A 20,863-nucleotide genomic window follows, 5' to 3' on the forward strand; every position below is an offset into this window, starting at 1 on the left:
ACATACTATACTATTACTTGTTATGACTTTTTTCAACATGCTATACTATAAGATTTTTATAATTTTTTTTGACATACTAAACTATGACTTTTTTGATATACTATACTGTGACTTTTCGACAGACTATACTATGACTTTTTTGACATACTATACTAGGACTTTTTTATGACTTTCTTCGACATACTATACTATTACTTGTTATGACTTTTTTCAACATACTATACTACGACTTTTTTTTTTACTTTTTTTGACATACTAAACTATGACTTTTTCGACATATTATACTTTTTTTTGACTTTTTTCGACATACTATTCTATGACTTTTTAAAATTTTTGTCCGACACACTATACTATGATTTTTTTATGACATGTTTTAACATACTATACTATGATTTATTTGGACATACTATACTATGACATTTTGACATATTATACTTTATATTATATTTTCGACAGTATACTATGACTTTTTTTGACTTTTTTCAACATACTATACTACGACTTTTTTATCACTTTTTTCAACATACTATACTACGACTTTTTAATGATTTTTTCAACAGAATATACTATGACTTTTTTTTTATCACTTTTTCCGACATACTAAATTATTACTTTTTTGACATACTATACTATGACTTTTTTATCACTTTTTCAGACATACTATATTATTACTTTTTTCGACATAGCCACAGCCAGCCAACACTTAAAACAGCCAGCAAACATGCCAGCACAAACCTAAGCCGGACATCACACACACCAGCACACATGCAGCATGCACGCCAGGACAAACCCAAGCCGGCCAGCACACACACCAGCACGCACGGCAGCCGGCCCGCGTACGCAAGCATGCACGCCAGCCTGCCAGACAGCCAGCAAGCACGCCAGCCAGCGAAGCACTGCTACTTCTACTACTTGGGCAGAGTGATTTGCTCGCAGCACCTGAGAAGCCCCGTGATGAGGAGCATACTATACTAGGACTTTTTTATCACTTTTTTTACATACTATACTAGGATGTTTTTTAACATACTATACTATGACTTTTTAATGATTTTTTCAACAGAATATACTATGACTTTTTTTATCACTTTTTCCGACATACTATATCATTACTTTTTTGACATACTATACTATGACCTCATTATGATTTTTTCGACATGCTATACTATTTTTTTTATTACTTTTTTCGACATACTATACTATAACTTTTTTCAACATACTATAAGATTTTTTTTCTAATTTCTTTCGACATACTATACTATAACTTTTCGACATACTAAACTATGATTTTTTGCGACCCACTATACTATTAATTTTTTCTGCCTTTTTGACATATGACTTTTTCCAACATACTATACTATAACTTTTTTTGACTATTTTCGACATGCTATTCTATGACTTTTTTTTTTCTTTTTTTCCGACACACTATACTATGATTTTTTATGACATGTTTCAACATACTATACTATGACTTTTTAATGATTTTTTCAACATACTATACTATGACTTTTTTGACATACTATACTATGACTTTATTATGACTTTTTACGACATACTATACTATGACTTTTTTATCACTTTTTCCGACATACTATATTATTACTTTTTCGACATAGCCACAGCCAGCCAGCAAACATGCCAGCACAAACCTTAGCCGGACAGCACACACGCCAGCACACACGCCAGCCGGCCCGCGTACACCAGCAAGCACGCCAGCCAGCGAAGCACTGCTACTTCTACTATCAATCAATCAATCAATCAATCAATCAACATTTATTTATATAGCACTTTACAGTAACCAACAGGTATCCAAAGTGCTTAACATCAGAATCAAGACTAAAACACACATCATGTAACATATACAATAAAAAGAATGACACATAGAAACAATAAAGTCAGAAGAGGTTGCATATAAATAGGAGAAGGAAATTGTCACACCACTACTATGTATTAAAAGCCTTTCTAAACAGATAAGTTTTGAGTTTAGACCTAAAAAGTGCTACATCTGTAGTCGTCCGAATTTCAGGGGGTAATTTGTTCCAACGTCTCGGGGCAGCAACTGCAAAAGCCTGATCACCCCAACGTTTGTACTTTGACCTTGGGACTTCTAAAACCAGCTGATTTGAGGACCGCAAGGACCAGTTGTGCTCACGCAGGGTTAAGATCTCGGACAAATACTCCGGGCCCAGGCCGTTTAAGGCCTTGAAAACAAACAATACAATCTTAAAAACGATTCTAAAACACACAGGGAGCCAATGAAGGGTGTAGAGAACAGGAGTAATGTGTGCGCGTCTAGATGTGTTAGTTAAAAAGCGAGCAGCAGCATTTTGTAAAAGTTGAAGTCGTGAGATGGAGGTCTGATTCAGACCAACATAGAGAGCATTACAGTAATCCAACCTTGAACTAATAAAGGCATGAATCGCCTTTTCTAGATCATGCCTGTTAAGGAAGGGTTTAACTTTAGCCAGGAGACGAAGCTGGAAAAAGCTCATTCTAACAACATTGCTGATTTGCTTATCAAATTTCAAGTTGCAATCAAAAGTAACCCCCAGATTTTTGACAGCTGGCTTAAGGTATGAAGCCAGGGCTCCCAAACTCACAGCTGGACAGTTTGGCATACCTGAAGTACTAAAGACGATACACTCAACGGAACCATAACGTGAGATGCAAGGTGATGGAGCCTTTTATACATTGTCGTGTTGCTTTAGAAATAAACAATGCACCTGAGGGGAACGCAATTAATTGGGAGACATTTTCCATTGATCCAAGAACCCAAATAACCAGCAGATCCACTTCAACATATGTCATAGGACATATTGGACTCCTCAGAAGAGATACGTCTCTAAAATCATTTCCACTCCCTATTGAACGTTCTGCCAACCTGAACAAACTGGAACTTTCCTGCACGTGGTCTGGGAGTGTGAACAAGTGCATGAGTTCTGGAATAAAACAACACCAATAATATCTGATGTGATAGGATGTCGAATTCCTACTGACCCGATTGTTTTGTTACTTAATGACGACTCTAAATTACACTTGCTTGGGAGACAGAAGCCGGCTCAACCGCAAACAAGAAAATGATAGCTCAACGCTGGCTCCCCCCACCCCACTCGCTTTGTATAAAACAGTGGTTGGCGTATTTTCTAGACATAGTTATGCTTGAGCTCTCTACAGCAAGGATTAACAAAGCCAAATATTTTTCTTTTCTTTTTTTTCATTTATTATACAGGAAAGTTAAAGGTAACATTAAGTTACAATATAAACGGGCCTGACTCAGTTTAAAAACTGGTTTCCAGCAGGTTCCTGTTCTGCAGAAACATAAAACATTGAACACAACTTTTTTTTGTGAGAATCTCAATAATGGATTTTTTCCAAAGAAGAGAGAATGATACTAACATTTCATAATGGTTTAGTTCAACCAATTACTTTTGTCAAGTATATTTGGATATCCCTCTTGCCACTATGCATCTGTTACGTAGCAAATATTTGTTTGCTACTGTATTGAATACAGCTCCTTTGGAATAACACGACCATGCAAAACAGTAATTGGCACTATTTGATTTGACTACACGGCAGGCTTTGGCTTCACATCATTTGAATTCTGTCCATCTAATGGAACGAGGCTCATTGACTTTGTTCTATTATTAATCAAAATCACATCAGATCTGTTGTCAAAACTGACACCACTGTCTGTTCCTACGCCTGTCTAAAATGGGTTGAGATATTATGGCTGGACACAAATGGTATTTAGTTGTGTGTGTATGCACCAATCAATAATGTAACAGTAGTATAATACTTGATTTAAATAAAGAAATAAATGTAGGATAGTAAGGACATGATATTGATATATTTTAAATTTTAATATATTTTAAAATGATGTGTCACTGTAATTGTTTATCAATAGGTTTATTCATTTGCCAATGCCACTTTTTTTTTTTATTCAAATTAAACATTTGAATTTGGATTGAACAGAGAGAGAGAGAGAGAGAGAGAGAGAGAGAGAGAGAGGAAGGTGAAGAGGGGCTGTCAGATCAGATACTCAGACACAGGAGTCCACAGAGGGAGGAAGACCAGAAACAAATACTGATAAGGTTGGCGTTCTTATTCATTTTTTATGTGCCCAGGGGTCCTTTCACAAGGTCCCCAGAAAAAAAGGGGAATCATTTATTTCTAACTATAATTTCATCCAAAAGTAACACAAATACAGTATTGTCACTATTTTGGTCATGGGTTTCAAACACTTTCTGTAATGTCACATCTAAAAGCAAAAATCCAATCAGATCAAACCTATCAAATGGGGGTCCATGGTCCAATTTTGTGTCAGTTTAGGGGTCCTTGATGTGAAAAGGTTTGGGAACCATTGGTGTGGACGACTGAAACGGACAGAAGACAAACTTTATCTTACTGTTTGGACACTTGCATTGTTGTGTTATATAAAGTTAGTGGTCGCTACAGAAACTTTAAAGAGGCACTCCACTGATTTTACAATATCAGAATACTTTAAGCAGCAGAGAAGTGCAGTACAGGATGAATCCCTCTTCAAGGATTGATACACATGCAAAAGATGTTATTTATGTTATTATTCTCATTCTTTTCCAGATATGGCAGTAAACTCTTCCTCCTCCAATGACTCCCTTCTTCTTCCTATCACTGTCTACATGTATTGCCTCACCACCGAACCAAGCTCCTTCATCTTTACTGCATTCTACATCACCAACATCCTCGTCCTCCTCCCTCTCTGCATCCTCGTCCTCTACCTGGGTCTCCAACGATGGCGGCGACATCGCTCCGCCTCCGGAGCAGCAATGACGAGTCACTCAGACAGCTTCACCTACCACATGGTCGCCATGGAGCTGATTGGTGTCTTCGGGTGCACCCTCTGCTACTGTAGTATCTATGGGGATCATGTTGCTATATTTTCTGTGGGTTACTATCTTTGGGCTTTAACCTGGTATGGAGAGATGTTCTTTCACATCCTGACCTGTGTGGAGCGCTACCTGGCTGTCGTTCGTCCCGTCACCTACCTGAGCCTGAGGAAAGAGAGAGGGATCAGAATCAGAAATATCACAAACGGTTGTGTTTGGCTGCTTTCCTTTGGGACCACAGGACTGACAACTTCAAAACATGTCTCCGTAATCGTGGAGTTTGGCGTCTTAATTTTCTCCTTATTGGTCATTTTCTTCTGCAGTCTTTCTGTTCTCTGTGTTCTGATTCGTTCAGGGCCAGGGGAACAGGGCGAGACCAGGGAAAGAGTTGAGCAATCAAAGCAGAAGGCTTTCTACACCATCGTGACCATACTGGTAGTGCTTTTGTTGAGATGCTCTTCAAGTGTGTTTTGGGCTGTTTTTAATTTGTTGAGGGAGGGTATTGACTGTGTGGGGACAGTGGCTGGGAACTGGTTAAATGTCCCCAGCAGTCTGGTGTTACCTCTGCTGTTTCTACACAGAGTAGGAACATTAGCATGTTCCAAGAACAACGCCCAATGTGGTTAAGGATTAGATTTCAATAAATTCACTTTAGTTACAAGCAAACCAATACCTAATTAAACATCTTCTGGTGTGGTCTCCACATGCTCCTGTAAAAACAGCTGCTAAGTTTTTGTTATGTCCTTCTGGTAACTTAACATGTTCTCTTTAATTAATTCAACTGTCTGTATATCTTCTGTTACATTGCTTCAGTAAATACTATTGATTAAACAACATTACAATGCATGTGGTTTAAATGGTTATAGGTGAGGGCCGAATAAATATAGTATGGATAACGTAATAAGTTACTTTAATAATAATGATAATTGTATTTGTATAGCACTTTTGAAAACCAAGTTACGAAGTGCTGTACAGTAGAAATAATATATAAAAACCATGATCCATTATTAAAATATAAATACAAAAATTCAAATTCAACAATAAATAATACAATAATAGCAATAAATACAATGGTTATGAAAAAAGCCATACGATAAAAGTGAGTCTTAAGAAGAGATTTTTGCTATATATATATTTGCCTGCCTGAGATCTCCAGGCAGGGAGTTCCACAGCTGAGGGGCCCGAACAGCAAAGGGACATACAACTGGGTGTCATCAGCATAGAAATGGAAATTAATATTACAACTTTTGAATGATGAGAGGAGGCTTGTCCAAGGATCACAGAGAAAGACCTATTTGACAGAGAAGAGATACACCAATCCAGGTCTACATCACTAATACCAACACAGTTTTTCAGACGGCTTATTAAAACATCATTGTCCACAGCGTCAAAAAGCTGAGCTGAGGTCAAATAGAATTAAAACAGAGCACTGGCCTGAGTCGGCTGCAGGCAACAAATCCCAAATCACTTTAGTAAGTTCATGTGCAGCATATATACACATATATACGGTACATGAATGGATATGCACAGTACTTACAGCATAGATTTACTTTATTCAAATGCTGTACATGCGTGTATATGCTATATAAGTATAGTAGATGATTTGGTATTAGAGTGTTACTGCACAGGATTTCTTTAGATTATATTATTTTAGATTAAATTGAGTGTGATGCTTCCTGTGGAGAGGCTCCACTTACTGCACACATACTGCAAATACAGGAACCAAATGAGATGTGTTTAAAATAACACAACCACGCAAAACAGCAATTTGATTTGAATACACAGCAGGCGTTGACTTCACATCATTTGAATTCTGTCAACTGTCCATGCAATGGACCGATATCGATGTTGTGGTAGAAACGTATAAGGCATGAAGGAATGTTTGATATTTTATTTAATATTTATAATTGTAACATTAATTTGTCTGATGGTGTGTTTATACAAGAATATAGGTACCATATAAATCTGAGTGAAATGTAAGTTTTTGGTATGACTTTGTCCATGCATACATGCTGTACCAAGATCTTCTCTGACGTCAGATCCGTGTTGTAATAAACCTATATTCAAGACAACTGAGGCTCATCGAGTATGTTCTATAAATGATCAAAATGAAGATCGACAACAAATACAACCTTTTCATATCAGATGGGTTGTTGAAACATTTAACATTCTGTACATATTGTAAAAAGTGAGATTTCCATGTCTTTTTTCATCATACAGCAGGTTGAGGTGCAGTATACATACTGCAAAAGTATCAAAACGCTCAATCCACAGACACATGCACACAGTCTGTATTCAGAAATGTTGCATTTAAACAAGCTGTCAGGACTTCCGTACAGTTGTGATGTCACAACTAAACAATATATAGGTAGCTTTTATCAGAATACAACATAGAAAAATCTGTTTAGAAATATCGGAAATATTGGATAGGATAGAACAACACAATGTAATTCTGCTAAATAAAACATCACATTCATTATTAATTTCAGACAACTAACGTGGAGAGAAAAACATCCAGACAACCTTCTCATTGTTCCCGGGGACTTTAACAGAACAAACCTCAGCAAGAAACGTAAAGAATAGTTGTTCTAAATGTGTACTGAAGATATTACACATAACATGGTAAAAGTATGTTAGAATTAAACATTTTTAGAAATGTTACATCAACAAAATATTCCAATCATATCTTAAGATGTTTGATCTGAAAGAAGTTATAATAATATAAACACCCAGTAATAGTAAATGGAGGAGTTCATCAATCAGTCAGTATATTATGCAAATTATACAAGGTGAAAGAGAATTGAAGTTTTAATATTACAGTAGTGCTTACATCGGTGCTGTGGCTTAGTTGGTTAAAGTGCCTGTCTAGTAAACAGGAGATCCTGGGTTCAAATCCCAGCAGCACCTTGTTGTTGCAGAGATTACCTCTGTTTGCATTTCATCCACATATTTACCCAATCCCCATGCTCCAAGTATGCTACCCTGGTTGCAAATGAAAAAGGTTTTCCCTGACATATTAAATGTACACAGAAACACTACATTAACACACATTTAACATGGTACATTAAAACAAATGAAATCAGAGCAATGCAAGTGTAGGCTTTAATAAACACAATTTATTCATCAACCATTTGTTAATTTGGGTTAATGATGCTGTTGTAATGCAAATTAATAAACTGATTATTTGATCATTATTTCTTGTCCACTCTGAGGAAGAGCCTGGAAGACGCTAAAATCAGGCAGTCGGCCCCTAAAGTGCCTTGGCTGGTAAAGTTCAAGTCTCTTTCACCTCTGACCTCGGTCAGCATCCCATGCACCTTAAACCACACCCAACGGTGATGTCACAGGGTCCTGGTGTACACCTGGGCCACGTTCAGCCCCGACAAAACAAGCGAACCGTATATATATTTAAACTGAAACGGGTGTCGTAGCTCCAAAACGGTCTCAAAAAACGGCGTGCATCATTTTGAGATTGAACGTGCCTCTGTATATCGCTGCATCAAAGTGAAAAGTTAAATGTGCCCTGTGGAGTTGTCTTGTTAACTAACAAAAGTTATGTTTGCATTCAGGGTTTCTCACTAAAATCGTTCAAAAGCATTAACAAATGTGTTCAATCCATTTCCCTTCTGAAAAAAACATCTGCAAAGCAGTGGGTTTTTTTTTAACATCTATTGTCATCTATTGTTCACATCCCTGTTCACTAGCTCATCGTATTCTTGCAAGAGTGTTTAGCCTGTAGGAGGCGCTGTAGCTTAGTGGTTAAAGCGCCTGTCTCGTAAATAGGAGATCCTGGGTTCAAATCCCAGCAGTGCCTGATTATCAGTTAGTTATCTTGACACAGTGACCTATTCATAACAAGAGCAACAAACATATTACCTGATTTTCCAGAGCCCAAAAGTTACACACAATGTCGTTTTGTACCATAACGTTACATGTGTCCATGTTGCACTCAAGATCTCATCTGAACAGATTTCTGTCATTCAAAAAACTCTCGACCAAGTTTAAAACTTTTACAGCCAACTTAATAAAATGTCAGTCTATACATACTGTCAAAGGGTACGGGCATGGAGACGAAGAACGGGAACAGGCTCGGTTATTTCTGGTTAGCGGTTAGCTTTGGTTAGCAGTACGCTCCATTATACAGATAAACTCGAGCAGGTGAACAACCAGACTCTGACAGATGACGTTTAGGGTGCTTTCACAGCAGTGTGGCTGTGGCATTTTTACTGTATTATTCGAACAGCTAATCCCACAGGAAGCCACAACAGTACAAGCAGCATGCTACATCCAAGGTTACCACCAGCCTCTAAGCCTGAAGTGAATTGGTGGCGCGGTAACGCACGCGCATCTTTATGAAGAGAGAGGGGCTTGAGGCCGCTGGTCTGTGTGCACTATAGAATTACATCGCTGATTGGAAAAAAAATGTAACTTCAGATTTTGTCAACCAGGGTGGGAAACACGCACAGAGTCAAAGTCCACTTATTAAAAACCCTGGCATTAACAGCTTCTCATTTAAAGATGACAACAAGTAATGTGTATTAGTGAGTTTTTGTAGAGGTTCATCATCCCACACCACAGTTTCTTGTTTCTGCTTCAGCTTAACTTCAGCCCTCTGGAAAGGCCTGGACAGAATTGAATGTGCAGTGTTCCCAATGCATTGATATTATGGAATTAAAAGCTATTCTAAGGATTTTGAGCATTATTCACTTTTTTAAACACATTGCTATTATTCTGAACACAACTGTACATCTAGCAACATATGTTTAGATATTATCATACTATGCATTTCTTTATTTTAATAATATTATTTTGGTCTTATTACCGGTGAAATATTACCGTATGCTGTAAGACAGAACACGATATGATCCGAGCTGTGTGCATGCAAAGCCGATTTCCCACAATGCAATGCAGGCATTCATTTCAGAGAATCAGACAGCGACCAGCGGGTCTTTAACGCCAGTATCGCTTCAATGTACATATATATAGTCAGTGGTTTAGTCACCAGCAACAACACGTTGCTCTGTTTTGTTCTAGTAAGTTATACACCGTAATAACGTTTAAAACAATCAGCTGAAGACTTTGGAAGTGACGTAGTAATTACCGCACGGCGTCTGTGAAAGCTTGCTGCATGTTGTAGCCTACATGAGAATTTGTACAATAAACAACCAATAATGAAGAAATAGTAAACTTATGTTTGACTTATTTGCATTTGTTTTGACTTGTTCTGTTGTTAAAAACAATGATATAGTACAAATTAAAACGTTGTCGTAGGACTATACCAAAGACATCGTTGCCTGGAGACCTGGAGAGTAACATATGTCAGTCTGAAGAGGATACATTACTCCTGCTTTGAAATATTGACCTCTGAACCTTGAACCCAGTACATGTTTGAAGGCTTGTCATTTAGCAACAGAAGGTGCAACACACATAATACCAGCTGTTATCTCTGGACCTCAGCTGTCATGTAGATATGGTTTACCCATTGTAAGCACTGTCAAATATGGTAATAAGCTATTTTCAATTACAGATTCAATTACACAGAATGAGCAGCATGCATATCATGACTGTTGGGTCTGTTGGTTTTCTATGACTCTACAACACTTACTAGTAAATGATTTGTCATGTGGAAATATCACTTCTACCAAAGAATTTGATTTATGAGGTTAGTGATGTTGGACTGCTATTATTTTGAACACAACTGTAGCGTTATAGTTTTAAAAATATCAATAAACAACAAAGCAATCCAGCTTCCCTGGCCGAAATAGACCGAAATAATAACATTAAAAGAAATACAAATAAACCATGATAAGATCTGGTGAATAAATGTTGATTAAAACAGCGGTTATTGGGCTAAAAATACCAATAATAGCAAAGCTATACAGCTTCTCTGCGGCAGCCCGACTGACAGAAAGAAACGTGCTGTGATCAGGGAATCTGTTCGTAGACCACGGAATTTGCCTGTCATTGATTTACATAGGCATCGCATCCGTGGGCCCGTCACGGAATTTTCGGCGATTCCGTGAAACTGCCACAGATTTTGAGTTAAGGGGCCGTGTTCATTTCACAGATTTCTGTGAGACCAGGTTGACGGGGTAGACTACACCCACTCTCACAGAATACAATACAATGATCTGACACAAGGCAAAGACAACACAGAGACTAAATACACAAGGAAACGAGGTGAAACAAGGAACAGGTGACACGAGGGCTCAGGAACAGGTGAAACACATCAGGATGGGGGCAGACAATCACAAAGGCGGGAAAACACTAGGCAGGAAGTAAAACAAGACAAGGGAGAAAAACAGACTACAAAATAAAACAGGAAACAGAAACATACACAACCATGACAGTTTTTCACATTGGTCGCTTAGACGATAGTCGTTGCTTAGTCGTTTTAAGCAATGTTCTACATAAAATAATAGGACATGATGCAGTACTAATGTAATCTGATCTGAAATAGGCACACATATGGCCACATTGACGAACATTCAAATTCTCTAACATGTATTCATTAGTGGTAAAAACAGAATATAATATTCTATAGAGATAAAACAGTTTGAAAGAAGCCATTCTGCATAATGAGAACGTTTGAAATTTTAAGGACATTTTGTGGATAATACCTCTGTACTTTTACTTAAGTAACATTTGAGTATGAGTATTCTTGGACTGTGGTGTATCTACTTTTTCTTCAGTAAAGGATCTGGAACTTTGATTTTGTTTGTTGGCAGCTGAATAATCTTAAATGAGCTCAGAGTGTTAATGGAGTCTGGTCTCTAAACTCTGACTGCTGCTTTAACACGATGACAAAAACATGTTATGGAAAAACAATATTCAACTCTGCATTTCAGATTGAAATATTGTCTTACTTCACAACATTTAATCTGTTTGTTTGTTTTTTACTGCAAACATCAACATGTATATATCATCATGTGTAACACAGATATTGAATGTTAAAGATCCTTCATGCTCTCAGGGTTAGAGGTTTAGTTAAAAAGATTAACTGAGATGTTGGAGAGCTGTTTCCTCTGACCTCGACCGCCGGGCTGTCAGGTCATCGTGACACGCTGCTGCTGATTGGGTCAGGGGAACAATGTTCCACTTCCTGTTTGCTGACTGACATCTCTGAACTCAGCAAGGGATTAAGAAATATTATGAAATATTTAGTTTCAGAGCAGGCCTCCGTGCGCCAGGCTTTGAAGGAAATTGAACGTAAACTCTCTCCCTTATTACAGTTTTTTCCAATTGCTAAAACACAATTTTGCGAACTAGGCTGGTTTTATCAAAATACTTAACACAATTCACAAAACCACACACCCAAACTGCAAAATACCTCATATATCCTACAAAATTAAGCACTGCAACCAAAACTACATATAGCATTATGAAAATCAAACTTTTGCTACCAAATGGCACACACTTCATTCATATTACCAGATTGTTGTCTAACCAACTACAGTGTGTTGGGCGTAACGAAAAGCATTCTCATCTTTAGTATGCTTTGCCATAATACTAAAATAGTTCAAATTGTAGAAACCTCAGATTGTTCACATGCACAGAAATATTTGCAGATACACACACATGCTGTTGAAACATTTGTTTTTGTATTTTTCACCAAACAAGTCAGTGCGACATATGCACAGCAGATATATTTACATTGGACTGAACAAAAATATGCTCACAAATATAGTACATAGTGCTTACTGCCTGATTGAAGTGGTAACAATTAACCATTGAGGTGTTTGGCCAGGTGGCACATACTATATTGGCCAATTAGCTCATGTAGTCTTATTTTGAATGGCAGTGTTTTGAAATGGCAAACGTGACTTTATGTCCGATTGTTGTGTCTTTTGCAGAGAACCGTGCTCAGTGCATTTAAAAAGTGCCATTTTGCAAAACGTGTGTAAAGCAGAAAATGTGTTTAGACTTTTGGAGACTTGAGAAGAGGTTTTGCTCTCTGTGTGTCAGTTTAAATAATTGTGCTATGCATGTCATTTTAGTGTGTTTTAGCAATTGGGAAAAACTGTAAACATAAAACAGCAGCTGTAGTTCCACCAACTTGCCACTGAGTGTCGCTGTCTGACCGCGCTGTGTTCAGGGGCGCTGCTGAAGGAGAGAAGAGCTAAAACAACACCACCGACTAAAATAACGCGATACCTTTAATTATTTGTACACAAATGTGCTTTGTATGCGTTTCTTTTATAAAAGGCCCGACTGCCTATTGTTAATTTAAGCAGAAATAGCCCGTTCTGTCATTTAGAAAAAGCAAGTTCACCAAATTCAGTAATCAACTTGAACACGTTGGTGGAAAAAGTACACAACTCGACAGATATGACTCGGAATATATAGCCAGTTAGACCATTATAGTCTATTAAAGAATCGGCATCCACAGCATTTCATTATTTCAGCTTCATGTTGACTTTACAACCAGTTCTCAGCGGTTAGTCCCATAATCAGCTACCGAAATAAAGCGTGGGACGGGACAGGAGCAGAGAAGGTTTAAACGCCTTCAGATAGACCTTGTGAAATGAAGTGAGGTAGATGTGTACATCCTCACTGCTGATGTTTAAAAGCAGTTACACACCGGGCCGATAATCGGCCGTTGGACAGTCTGGCGAGGTCAGTGACTGGTCGGGTCAGGTCAGGCCGGCTGCCTCTAGCTGGATCTCACTTCTCTTATTTGATAGCTCCTCGGTCCTCGGTTGAACCGGACGTTGTTCTGGCCCCCTCCTTCGTGAAAGGCCGACTCAAATTTTTATTCCTGCCCCGAGGAGCAAGGAGGGATCTCCGAGGAGCTATAACTGAGAAACACGAGAGCAGCTTTCCTGGAAACCGTGCAGCTGAAAGCCGTTGCTAACTCTGTTGCTAACTCCGCCCATCCTGCTGACGAATTTCTGTGACGCATCAGAGGAAGGACGTCTCATCCCAGCCCGTCTCTCCTATGCTTCCTCGGTAAGATGGACTAATATGGAAGGAAGGAAAGAAAGTGGAGGAACCAGGGAATGCTATTTAAGGAGTCAGATGCAGCCTCTGTAGCATCGAGCTGCTATGTTCCTCTCCTCCCCTGTGCTGGTGTCTGTGTGTTTGATTGCAGGAGTGGAGCCAGCTGTGGCGGCAGTCAGGAGTCCAGCTGCACGTCGTCAGCAATCAGACTCTGATTATTACACCTGCTTTCTCCTGCAACTCAGCGTCAGATCGGAGACAAAAACTTTGCTGTCAGTCTCGTTCTTGATACTGTTCTTCTGTTTGCTTCGTTGTATATCATTCACTAAACCACGTCTCTAATGTCAGTAATCAGCTGGGGAAGTTTCACGCTCATATCTGTTTGTTAAAGTCTTTAACTTAAGGTGGATTTTCCCAAAGAAGTTCCCCTTTCTCCGTGTCTACATCATTCGCTTCAGCCTACAATAAAATACAATGCATTCAATAAATGTAGCCATGGATGTTTCTCAGTTAATCGGCACCATTTTGGGGCATCTTGTGACGCAATTTCCTCGGTGGCATAACCAACGGACAAATTAAACCCCCAGCAGGCCTAGGAAGGACGGAAACAACAGCCTCGTCGAGCGTCGTGTTATAACTGACGATGAAATGCATTCAGTCAGAACAAAAGCCAGAGCAGACAAAGCATGAGACGTGATGGACACGGTGCGGAGAAAGGGAACTGAAGCCAGCTCAGTCCTGATCGCTGCTCTCTGTCAGCTGGGTCCAGGCCTTTCCAGAGGGCTGAAGTTAAGCTGAAGCAGAAACAAGAAACTGTGGTGTGGGATGATGAACCTCTACAAAAACTCACTAATACACATTACTTGTTGTCATCTTTAAATGAGAAGCTGTTAATGCCAGGGTTTTTAATAAGTGGACTTTGACTCTGTGCGTGTTTCCCACCCTGGTTGACAAAATCTGAAGTTACATTTTTTTTCCAATCAGCGATGTAATTCTATAGTGCACACAGACCAGCGGCCTCAAGCCCCTCTCTCTTCATAAAGATGCGCGTGCGTTACCGCGCCACCAATTCACTTCAGGCTTAGAGGCTGGTGGTAACCTTGGATGTAGCATGCTGCTTGTACTGTTGTGGCTTCCTGTGGGATTAACTGTTCGAATAATACAGTAAAAATGCCACAGCCACACTGCTGTGAAAGCACCCTAAACGTCATCTGTCAGAGTCTGGTTGTTCACCTGCTCGAGTTTATCTGTATAATGGAGCGTACTGCTAACCAAAGCTAACCGCTAACCAGAAATAACCGAGCCTGTTCCCGTTCTTCGTCTCCATGCCCGTACCCTTTGACAGTATGTATAGACTGACATTTTATTAAGTTGGCTGTAAAAGTTTTAAACTTGGTCAAGAGTTTTTTGAATGACAGAAATCTGTTCAGATGAGATCTTGAGTGCAACATGGACACATGTAACGTTATGGTACAAAACGACATTGTGTGTAACTTTTGGGCTCTGGAAAATCAGGTAATATGTTTGTTGCTCTTGTTATGAATAGGTCACTGTGTCAAGATAACTAACTGATAATCAGGCACTGCTGGGATTTGAACCCAGGATCTCCTGTTTACAAGACAGGCGCTTTAACCACTAAGCTACAGCGCCTCCTACAGGCTAAACACTCTTGCAAGAATACGATGAGCTAGTGAACAGGGATGTGAACAATAGATGACAATAGATGTTAAAAAAACCCCCACTGCTTTGCAAATGTTTTTTTCAGAAGGGAAATGGATTGAACACATTTGTTAATGCTTTTGAACGATTTTAGTGAGAAACCCTGAATGCAAACATAACTTTTGTTAGTTAACAAGACAACTCCACAGGGCACATTTAACTTTTCACTTTGATGCAGCGATATACAGAGGCACGTTCAATCTCAAAATGATGCACGCCGTTTTTTGAGACCGTTTTGGAGCTACGACACCCGTTTCAGTTTAAATATATATACGGTTCGCTTGTTTTGTCGGGGCTGAACGTGGCCCAGGTGTACACCAGGACCCTGTGACATCACCGTTGGGTGTGGTTTAAGGTGCATGGGATGCTGACCGAGGTCAGAGGTGAAAGAAACTTGAACTTTACCAACCAAGGCACTTTAGGGGCCGACTGCCTGATTTTAGCGTCTTCCAGGCTCTTCCTCAGAGTGGACAAGAAATAATTATCAAATAATCAGTTTATTAATTTGCATTACAACAGCATCATTAACCCAAATTAACAAATGGTTGATGAATAAATTGTGTTTATTAAAGCCTATACTTGCATTGCTCTGATTTCATGTGTTTTAATGTACCATGTTAAATGTGTGTTAATGTAGTGTTTCTGTGTACATTTAATATACCAGGGAAAACCTTTTTCATTTGCAACCAGGGTAGCATACTTGGAGCATGGGGATTGGGTAAATATGTGCATGAAATGCAAACAGAGGTAATCTCTGCAACAACAAGGTGCTGCTGGGATTTGAACCCAGGATCTCCTGTTTACTAGACAGGCACTTTAACCAACTAAGCCACAGCACCGATGTAAGCACTACTGTAATATTAAAACTTCAATTCTCTTTCACCTTGTATAATTTGCATAATATACTGACTGATTGATGAACTCCTCCATTTACTATTACTGGGTGTTTATATTATTATAACTTCTTTCAGATCAAACATCTTAAGATATGATTGGAATATTTTGTTGATGTAACATTTCTAAAAATGTTTAATTCTAACATACTTTTACCATGTTATGTGTAATATCTTCAGTACACATTTAGAACAACTATTCTTTACGTTTCTTGCTGAGGTTTGCTCTGTTAAAGTCCCCGGGAACAATGAGAAGGTTGTCTGGATGTTTTTCTCTCCATTTTTTTGATTTGATTTGTTGCCTGCAGCCGACTCAGGCCAGTGCTCTGTTTTAATTCTATTTGACCTCAGCTCAGCTTTTTGACGCTGTGGACAATGATGTTTTAATAAGCCGTCTGAAAAACTGTGTTGGTATTAGTGATGTAGCCCTGGATTGGTGTATCTCTTCTCTGTCAAATAGGTCTTTCTCTGTGATCCTTGGACAAGCCTCCTCTCATCATTCAAAAGTTGTAATATTAATTTCCATTTCTATGCTGATGACACCCAGTTGTATGTCCCTTTGCTGTTCGGGCCCCTCAGCTGTGGAACTCCCTGCCTGGAGATCTCAGGCAGGCAAATATATATATAGCAAAAATCTCTTCTTAAGACTCACTTTTATCGTATGGCTTTTTTCATAACTGTTGTATTTATTGCTATTATTGTTGTATTATTTATTGTTGAATTTGAATTTTTGTATTTATATTTTAATAATGGATCGTGGTTTTTATATATTATTTGTACTGTACAGCACTTTGTAACTTGGTTTTCAAAAGTGCTATACAAATACAATTATTATTATTAAAGTAACTTATTACATTATCCCTACCATATTAATTCAGCCCTCTCCTATAACCATTTAAACCACTGTATTGGTTGTTTAATCAATAGTATTTACTGAAGCAATGTAACAGAAGATATACAGACAGTTGAATTAATTAAAGAGAACATGTTAAGTTACCAGAAGGACATAACAAAAACTTAGCAGCTGATTTTACAGGAGCATGTGGAGACCACACCAGAAGATGTTTAATTAGGTATTGGTTTGCTTGTAACTAAAGTGAATTTATTGAAATCTAATCCTTAACCACATTGGGCGTTGTTCTTGGAACATGCTAATGTTCCTACTCTGTGTAGAAACAGCAGAGGTAACACCAGACTGCTGGGGACATTTAACCAGTTCCCAGCCACTGTCCCCACACAGTCAATACCCTCCCTCAACAAATTAAAAACAGCCCAAAACACACTTGAAGAGCATCTCAACAAAAGCACTACCAGTATGGTCACGATGGTGTAGAAAGCCTTCTGCTTTGATTGCTCAACTCTTTCCCTGGCCCCGCCCTGTTCCCCTGGCCCTGGACGAATCAGAACACAGAGGACAGAAAGACTGCAGAAGGAAATGACGAATAAGGAGAAAATTAAGACGCCAAACTCCACGATTACGGAGACATGTTTTGAAGTTGTCAGTCCTGTGGTCCAAAAGGAAAGCAGCCAAACACAACCGTTTGTGATATTTCTGATTCTGATCCCTCTCTCTTTCCTCAGGCTCAGGTAGGTGACGGGACGAACGGCAGCCAGGTAGCGCTCCACACAGGTCAGGATGTGAAAAAACATCTGTCCATACCAGGTTAAATCCCAAAGATAGTAACCCACAGAAAATATATCAACATGATCCCCATAGATACTACAGTAGCAGAGGGTGCACCCTAAGACACCAATCAGCTCCATGGCGACCATGTGGTAGGTGAAGCTGTCTGAGTGACTCGTCATTGCTGCTCCGGAGGCGGAGAGATGTCGCCGCCATCGTTGGAGACCCAGGTAGGGGACGAGGATGCAGAGAGGGAGGAGGACGAGGATGTTGGTGATGTAGAATGCAGTAAAGATGAAGGAGCTTGGTTCGGTCATGAGGCAATACATGTAGACAGTGATAGGAAGAAGAAGGGAGTCATTGGAGGAGGAAGAGTTTACTGCCATATCTGGAGAAGAATAAGAATAATAACATAAATAACATATTTTGCATGTGTATCAATCCTAGAAGAGGGATTCATCCTGTACTGCACTTCTCTGCTGCTTAAAGTATTCTGATATTGTAAAATCAGTGGAGTGCTTCTTTGAAGTTTCTGTAGCGACTCAGCCCGAAAAAGCTACGTGGCAACTCTCTCTCCAACCCATGGGCCCACCACCTGTGGGAGGAACCGCTGGGGTCGGGTGCGCTGCCACATGGGTGGCAGTGAAGGTCAGGGGCCTCGACGGACCAGACCCGGGCAGCAGACGCTGGCTCTGGGGACGTGGAACGTCACCTCTCTGTGGGGGAAGGAGCCGGAACTTGTGCGGGAGGTGGAGCGCTACCAGTTGGATCTGGTGGGGCTTACCTCTACGCACAGTCTCGGTTCTGGAACCATACTCCTGGATAGGGGTTGGACTCTTTTCTTCTCCGGAGTTGCCCAGGGTGTGAGGCGCCGGGCGGGTGTGGGGATACTCACAAGCCCCCGGCTGAGCGCCGCTACGTTGGAGTTTACCCCGGTGGACGAGAGGGTCGCCTCCCTACGCCTGCGGGTTGTGGGGGGGAAAACTCTGACTGTTGTTTGTGCGTATGCACCAAACAAGAGCTCGGAGTATTCGGCCTTCTTGGAGACCTTGAATGGAGTCCTGTATGGGGCTCCAGTGGGGGACTCCATAGTTCTGCTGGGGGACTTCAACGCGCACGTGGGAAATGATGGAGACACATGGAGAGGCGTGATTGGGAGGAACGGCCTCCCTGATCTAAACCAGAGTGGTTGTTTGTTGTTGGACTTCTGTGCTAGTCATGGATTGTCTATAACGAACACCATGTTCGAACATAGGGATGCTCATAAGTGTACTTGGTACCAGAGTACCCTAGGCCAAAGGTCAATGATCGATTTTATAATCGTTTCATCTGATCTGAGGCCGTATGTTTTGGACACTCGGGTGAAGAGAGGGGCAGAGCTGTCAACTGATCACCATCTGGTGGTGAGTTGGGTCAGAGGGTGTGGGAAGACTCTGGACAGACCTGGTAAGCCCAAACGGGTAGTGCGGGTAAATTGGGAACGTCTGGAGGAGGCCCCTGTCCGACAGACTTTCAACTCACACCTCCGGCGTAGCTTTTCGTGCATCCCTGTGGAGGCTGGGGGCATTGAACCCGAGTGGATAATGTTCAAAGTTTCCATTGCTGAAGCTGCGGCGGGGAGCTGTGGTCTTAGGGTCTTAGGTGCCTCAAGGGGCGCTAACCCACGAACACCGTGGTGGACACCGGTGGTCAGGGAAGCCGTCTGACTGAAGAAGGAGTCTTTCCGGGATATGTTATCCCAGAGGACTCCGGAGGCAGTTGCAAGGCACCGAAGGGCCCGAAGGGCTGCAGCCTCTGCCGTGAAAGAGGCAAAGCAGCAGGTGTGGGAAAAGTTCGGAGAAGACATGGAGAAGGACTTTCGGTCGGCACCAAGGTGCTTCTGGAAAACCGTTCACCACCTCAGGAGGGGGAAGCGGGGAACCATCCAAGCTATGTACAGTAAGGATGGGACGCTGTTGACCTCAACTGAGGAGGTAATAGGGCGGTGGAAGGAGCACTTTGAGGAACTCCTAAATCCGACTAATACGCCCTCTATGGTAGAGGCAGAGCTGGAGGATGATGGGGGACTGTCGTCAATTTCCCTGGTGGAAGTTGCTGAGGTAGTTAAACAACTCCACAGTGGCAAAGCCCCAGGGATTGATGAGATCCGTCCAGAAATGCTTAAAGCTCTGGGTGTGGAGGGGTTGTCTTGGTTGACACGCCTCTTCAACATTGCGTGGAAGTCGGGGATGGTGCCTAAGGAGTGGCAGACTGGGGTGGTGGTTCCCCTTTTCAAAAAGGGGGACCAGAGGGTGTGTGCCAATTACAGGGGTATCACACTTCTCAGCCTCCCCGGTAAAGTCTACTCCAAGGTGCTGGAAAGGAGGGTTTGGTCGATAGTCGAACCTCAGGTTGACCTCGTCCTGGTCGTGGAACAACGGACCAGATCTTTACTCTCGCAAGGATCCTGGAGGGAGCTTGGGAGTATGCCCAACCGGTCTACATGTGCTTTGTGGATCTGGAGAAGGCGTATGACCGGGTCCCCCGGGAGATACTGTGGGAGGTGCTGCGGGAGTATGGGGTGAGGGGGTCCCTTCTCAGGGCCATCCAATCTCTGTACGACCAAAGCGAGAGCTGTGTCCGGGTTCTCGGCAGTAAGTCGGACTCGTTTCAGGTGAGAGTTGGCCTCCGCCAGGGCTGCGCTTTGTCACCAATCCTGTTTGTAGTATTTATGGACAGGATATCGAGGCGTAGTCGGGGTGGAGAGGGGTTGCAGTTTGGTGAGCTGGGGATCTCATCGCTGCTTTTTGCGGATGATGTGGTCCTGATGGCATCGTCGGCCTGTG

General features: G+C 40.9%; 4 non-coding genes across 4 annotated transcripts; 2 read left to right on the forward strand and 2 right to left on the reverse strand.

Moving 5' to 3' along the window:
- Positions 1-7,695: 7,695 nt before the first annotated feature.
- On the forward strand, positions 7,696-7,769 carry trnat-agu. The gene has a single exon. It is a non-coding gene; the product is annotated as a tRNA-Thr (tRNA).
- Positions 7,770-8,603: 834 nt separating this feature from the next.
- On the forward strand, positions 8,604-8,676 carry trnat-cgu. The gene has a single exon. It is a non-coding gene; the product is annotated as a tRNA-Thr (tRNA).
- Positions 8,677-15,379: 6,703 nt separating this feature from the next.
- On the reverse strand, positions 15,380-15,452 carry trnat-ugu. Its single transcript has one exon. It is a non-coding gene; the product is annotated as a tRNA-Thr (tRNA).
- Positions 15,453-16,286: 834 nt separating this feature from the next.
- On the reverse strand, positions 16,287-16,360 carry trnat-agu. The gene has a single exon. It is a non-coding gene; the product is annotated as a tRNA-Thr (tRNA).
- Between the last annotated feature and the right edge of the window lie 4,503 nt (positions 16,361-20,863).

The sequence above is a fragment of the Sander lucioperca genome, chromosome 24 (assembly GCF_008315115.2).
Source record: "Sander lucioperca isolate FBNREF2018 chromosome 24, SLUC_FBN_1.2, whole genome shotgun sequence".
NCBI classification, from domain to species: Eukaryota; Metazoa; Chordata; class Actinopteri; order Perciformes; family Percidae; genus Sander; species Sander lucioperca.